At 45.5% G+C, this 6,000-nt stretch overlaps 1 protein-coding gene across 1 annotated transcript in view; it reads right to left on the reverse strand.

The window, feature by feature from the left end:
- plxnb2a (plexin b2a) overlaps positions 1-4,705 on the reverse strand; it is a 193,163-nt gene extending 188,458 nt beyond the window's left edge. Inside the window, exon 1 of the mRNA XM_017717817.2 lies at positions 4,186-4,705. The gene's annotated coding sequence lies outside the window, so the exon portion shown is untranslated. The remainder of the gene's footprint in view (positions 1-4,185) is intronic.
- Between the last annotated feature and the right edge of the window lie 1,295 nt (positions 4,706-6,000).

Raw genomic sequence — 6,000 nt, forward strand, 5'->3', positions numbered from 1 at the left:
CTCTACACAAAACATATGCACATATCTTTCTCTGCAATACTGCTGTGAACACAAGACAGTGCTTAGTCTCATTATAAAGTGTTTAAAGTGCTTGTTTTGGTCTTGTTTACCATTTCAGAGCCACACCGCTATCAGTACTTCCACCCACACAGAGATCTGACCCTTAGATCAGCCTTGCCCCTCACTGTAAACAATCCCTACTAAAAAGGTCCAAAGAGCAGAGCAAGGCCTTTTCGATTAACTCATAACTGAGTGGGCTGCTCAGGAAGTGAGGCTGACCGAATGAGCATCCAGTCCACAGATTATTCAAGAGGCCCACTGGTTGGGCAGCTTGGACAAAAGTGCATAAACATGCACGGACATGCAGCGTGGACTCTGCTAGTCCAACGGCTTTTTGTGCTTCATGGAAATCGGTATATACAAAGAACAGACATCTAACTGCCTCACGGAGGCAAGAATGGAGCGAGGACGGACACACACACACACACACACACACACACACACACACACACACACACACACACACACACACACACACACACACACACACACACAGGAAACACATGAATGGGGTCACTGTGCATGGTCTTCATGTTTCTCGGCATGAAAGACAAACAAACAGAGGCATTACTCATGATCTCTCCCAGAGATAAAGGGAGACGGGGCAAGGGAAAAAAAACGAAAAGCTCGCTCAATCTCAGCACCGGACCACCGCTCTCTGACCTTAGGAGGGCATGAGCACTTCCTCTCCTCAGTCTCTCCTCAGTCTCTCCTCAGTCTCTCCTCAGTCTCTCCTCAGTCTCTCCTCAGTCTCTCCGGCAATGCTGCACCACTCAGCCCAAGCTTGGACAAATCAACCCAGATGTTTCCACTCTCAGATTAGCCCTCTTCCCTTAAAGCTGTTTGGGTTCGGTGCCCCACAGCACCGCAATCAGTCACAATCAAGTACTTTGTGCAGACTTGTTTTTAAAAGTCACAGTTGAAGGGCAACCTACTCCAGAGAAAAGCACTACAGTGACAACCGCTGCTTTCAGAATGATTGCAATTCATTTTCAAATTTCTCCTCAAAACCTATTTTAACTCGGCCCTTTTAACCAACGGTACACACAATATTTTAGTAGGGCTGAATGATTATTCATTTTTAGAGGCAAGATTGAAAGAGAGCAAATCAACATTTAAAACCCACATCGGTCAGAAAAAAAAACCCAACCTGTTCTACTCTCACAAACTCGACCTCAACGTCATCAATGAAATCTGTTGTCATGATCTGTAATATTTTCACTTAATCACCATATTTTGCATATCTACAGAGGTCTTCCACAGGCATTTGCCAAGCATCTTCAGACAACGAACCCAGCATTAACCTCATGGCCTCATAAAATGAATGTTCATAAATATATTTCATTTTTCTGTTCTCTTTTCACCCAATTTCTCCCCAACTGTAGTTATGGCCAAGTCCACCTGTTAGCTAGGTTTCCCCAGTGCGAATGCAACAGCTCAACATCTTTGGAGGAGAACAGTAACTGATAAGTCTTCTATGTCAGGTCACAGATGTTGTTGGCCGGTGTTGGCTCGGAGCATAAGGTATGGGAGGAGAGGTAATATTACCCACCCAGAGAGAGCGAGAGCAACTATGCTTTCCTGGACTCCTGGCTGTGGCATTGCAGTCGGTCGAGGACAGGGCCTGAACACTGATACCAAGAAATGCTTGTTAATCGTTATAAATTGATTCATTTTTAGTAGATTCCACAGGTTTCAAAGTGACACACACACATATCTGAAGACGACTGACCTGGACAGTGACTGGATTTGGACTATAAAGCTATTAGATTAGTCTTATGAGTTTAAGCTTGACTAGAATAAGAAGCATTTCTTACAAAGTAGGCTAGAGACAACTTTTCAGGTCATTTAAAGAGGAGGCATCACATTTCACTTCTTGCTGAGCCTGCTCAAGGACAGCTTCAAGATTACCTTGGAACTGAAAATGAAAATCCAGACAACAGTGTCTGGATGAAAATGAAACCAAAAGGAGTGACTTTGACAGCTACCTGGTCAATGTTCAACAAGTCTATGAGCACATTAAAGCTCAGCCGAAAGTCCAAACTGAGGCAATGCCACTGTGGTGTCACCTGCTGGTTTCTACTATGACTAAAATCAACTTCGTCACAAGTTAAAACAGAACACCATTCCCCTCCTTCAGGACTTGGAGACTGAGTTGAGGTTATGAGGTTGGGACCAAGCAAACATGGAAAACATCCAGAAGGTCTACACAGTCTCCACTCCCCTTAAGCATAAATCCCAGGCAAGTAGATGTGCATCTCAGCCACTCACAGAGGCCAGTTATAAGAACTTTTTTTATCCAGCATGTTTATCACAACCAAAACACATGACGCTGAAGACACTAAAAAGGCCTTAAATTTCAATTATATTCATAATAGAGCCAAGAGAATTTCACAAGCAAAAGCCATTACTGCTACTACTCAGTTACACAATAAACAGCAATGCGATTAGAACCTCATTATATTTCGTTTTTATTACAAAAAGCCTCCAGACGCAGACTGAATGTAATTGAGCATAAAAGTGGAAAGATAAACAAGGCACGGCTCACGGAGGCACGACTAAGAAAGTGGGTGGTTGAGATAGTAAGACAAGAACGAAGAATGTTTAAGAAAAAAAAAACGCCGACTGAAACATCGTGTAAGAAGCAACAAGAGTGAAGGCAGAACTAAACCTTCCTGGAATTAGTATAGAAGACGGACCTAAGTCGGATAATGTGAATAAAGGCCTTAGAAACCTCCTGTAGTCTGGAACAAGCTGTTGTTTTGAAATATAAGCAAAATATTGAAGTCTCTATGTTTGACGTTCTGAGGCTAAAAACCGGCTTGCTTCTTTGATGGATGGCAGAAGGACTGATGGTTCTGACTGTATTTATGTACAGAAGAATCTAGAGGGGGAAAAAAACAACACAAAAGCTTTGGGAGGCAGACTAAAGCAGGGCAATATGCCAATGTTTACCATTATTGTGTATAGTTAGGTCACAATATCCTTCTCAGAGCATGTAACAGATAAAGTCAGGGTACATGTGGTTTTTTGTTTGACTACAGAGAATATAATGTTTAAATGGAGTGTGTGCAGCACAGTGTGTGACATGTTGAAAACAAACCACTGTATTCTCAATTCAGAGAAACATACACTCACTGGCCACTTTATTAGGTACCCCTTGCTAGTAAAAGTCTGGCCCCCCTTTTTCCTTCAGAACTGTCTTAATTCTTCATGGCAGACTTTCAACAAGGTGTTGGAAACGTTCCTCAGAGATTCTGGTTGGTTATTTGAGTTCCTGTTGTCTTTCTATCATCTGGAACCAGTCTGCCCATTCTCCTCTGACCTCTCACATCAACAAGGCATTTTCGTCCACACAACTGACCGCTCACTGGACATTTCCTCTTTTTTGGACCGTTCTCTGTGAACCCTAGAGATGGTTGTGTGTGAAAATCCCAGCAGATCAGCAGTTTCTGAAATACTCAGACCAGCCCGTCTGGCACCAACAACCACGCCACGTTCAAAGCCCCTTAAATCCCCTTTCTTCCCCGTTCTGATGCTCGGTCTGCACTTCAGCAAGTCGTCTTGACCACCTCTACAGGCCTAAATGCAGTGAGTTGTGGCCGTGTGATTGGCTGATCAGCTATTTGTGTTAACAAGCAACTCAACAGGTGTACCTAATAAAGTGGCCGATGAGTGTATATCGAGTCATATCGAGTATCGTGAAAACTTCTTGAAGTATCGCGATATTTCTTTTTAGCGTTATCGCCCAGCTCTAGGCGGGACACAGCTCGACCGAATTACTCAGCTTTTGGGGAAACTTGTTCACGGCACCACCAGGACGCACAACACTAAACACCATATCTGCTTTAAAAAGCAGTAAAACGTCTAATAACGACGGTAGAAGCAGGAAACTGAGTACAGTACACAGAAGAGAGTCTCTGTGGAGTTTACACACACACACACACACACACGCAGCCGAACCCGCTCGGACCAGCTCGTTGATCAGAAACGCAGCCGCCTGTGAGCGAGTGCGCGCAGACCGAGGGTGGGGGAGACAGACCGAGCGACCGGGGGAGGCTAGAGAGAAAACTTCGTGCTTGTTTTAACAAACAAACAAAACAACGAAGTTCAAAGCGAACTTACCTCCGCTCACAGCTGACCGGCAGACTCTCTGCTCACACTGGCGGCGGCAGCGCTTCACATTATTTTCTCCCCAAACCGGCAGCTGGACTTAAACTCGGTCTGTCCCTCCTCCACCGCGCCGGGAGGCGATGAGGTTCGTGCCTTTAAATCCGCAGAAACTCCGAACTGAGCTGAAACAGCGCCGACAGCTCACCGACCAAAGAGCTCAGACTACTTCACCACTACCACCTCCTCCTCCTCCTCCTTCTCCTCAATGAGCTGGTCACATGATATTTCCCAGGTACGTTCAGCCAGAGAGGACTCCCACACCTGAGGGAGGTCACCGCCGCTCTCCTCTCCTGGAAAACTGCCCGCGTTTCTCCTGTTGACTGACTGACGATGATGATGATGATGATGATGAAGATCTCGCCTTTCAGCCCGAGCTGAATGGGAGTTCGGTGGATCCAAACACTTCGAGCTGCGACCCGTCTGCGTCTTCCAGTCCGTTCACAGACGAGCAGGAAGAGCCAACAAAGTAGACGAGCAGGAGAGGAAAAGCCTGTGATTGTTCCTCCCTCCCTCCTCTGTTTCTCCTCCCTCCTCCCTCCGTCTCTCCTCCCTCCCTCCTCCCTCCTCTCTCTCTATCCGGAGAGTTTTTCGCCCCCTGTGGTGAAACAAAAGCACAGATTCTACCTCAACCAGCCTCCTCCTTAAAGCAGCTCACAGCAGTGAGAGCCCAGCAAAAGCATCTTAAAGGGGGGAAATCTACATAATTAAATGGTTCAGATGTGAAGAAAGTCGTTCAGACCGGTTTGGTGTGAAATGCTCTGTTCTAGAGAAACCATGCGCAGTGGTGGTGACAGGAACCAGGCGCCCCCCTCTAAAAGCCCCCTCTAAAAGCCCCCTCTCAGACCGATTTAACATAACGTGCTTAGATACGTGCTACTCGATGTCCCAGACATTAGTGCGTGGTGAAGCTTTTCTTGAAATGAAACGCATTCCGACTATTTTACCATCATCAGCATCACACCCAGCAGACTCAGAAGACACGTGAGGTAACAGGTGCTTTGGGATGTTGGATAAGACGGCTGTATTTGTGTTGCAGACGTTGTGAGGCCTGGTTCCCATCACCGCCACTGTAAAGGAATGTGAACCGCTTCACATCAAAGCACCGAACGACTGTTTCCATCTCAAGGCCTGAATTGTGTCTAAAAAGTGTTGAAACATTTGGTGGAATTCCCCTTTAATAGACCAAGCTCAGCTCCAGAGTCTTTGAAAGGAGACTTTGTGTATTGGTTTTTACGTCTGGCCCTAAGCCCACCACAGATAGAATATTTTAACCCCTCAGGACAAAAGTTTGGGCAACCCTGCTCTGGATCAGGGGCTGGTAGCCAGCATTTGCTGAGCGCTGTAGGGATTCCCAATTATCCGTTTTAAGCAATGCGTGCTGGAGTGATGTGCTACAACATAACGAATAATATATGAAAAGCCAGTTTTAGGTCAGAAAGCTTATTTAATTTGCAAGCTGTTAAATGAGTGGTGTTACTGTGTGTGTGTGTGTGTGTGTGTGTGTGTGTGTGTGTTATTGAACAGTGTCACAGCTGAAAGATTTGAATGATTTATGAGTATGGAAATATCTGTCTGAGGGATGAGAGTGCCGTCCTTGCCCCGTGGGCCTGTAGGGACACACTCTCTTCTTTCTTTTTCATCATCTCTTTTTTCCTTCGTCTGTTCTGTCCATGCTACCTACTTATCTCCAACACACTCACATACACACACACATACATACATACATACATTCATGCACACATACATTTCTTTTCCTCAAATTCTAGG

Source organism: Pygocentrus nattereri, chromosome 11, assembly GCF_015220715.1.
Source record: "Pygocentrus nattereri isolate fPygNat1 chromosome 11, fPygNat1.pri, whole genome shotgun sequence".
Classification (NCBI taxonomy): Eukaryota; Metazoa; Chordata; class Actinopteri; order Characiformes; family Serrasalmidae; genus Pygocentrus; species Pygocentrus nattereri.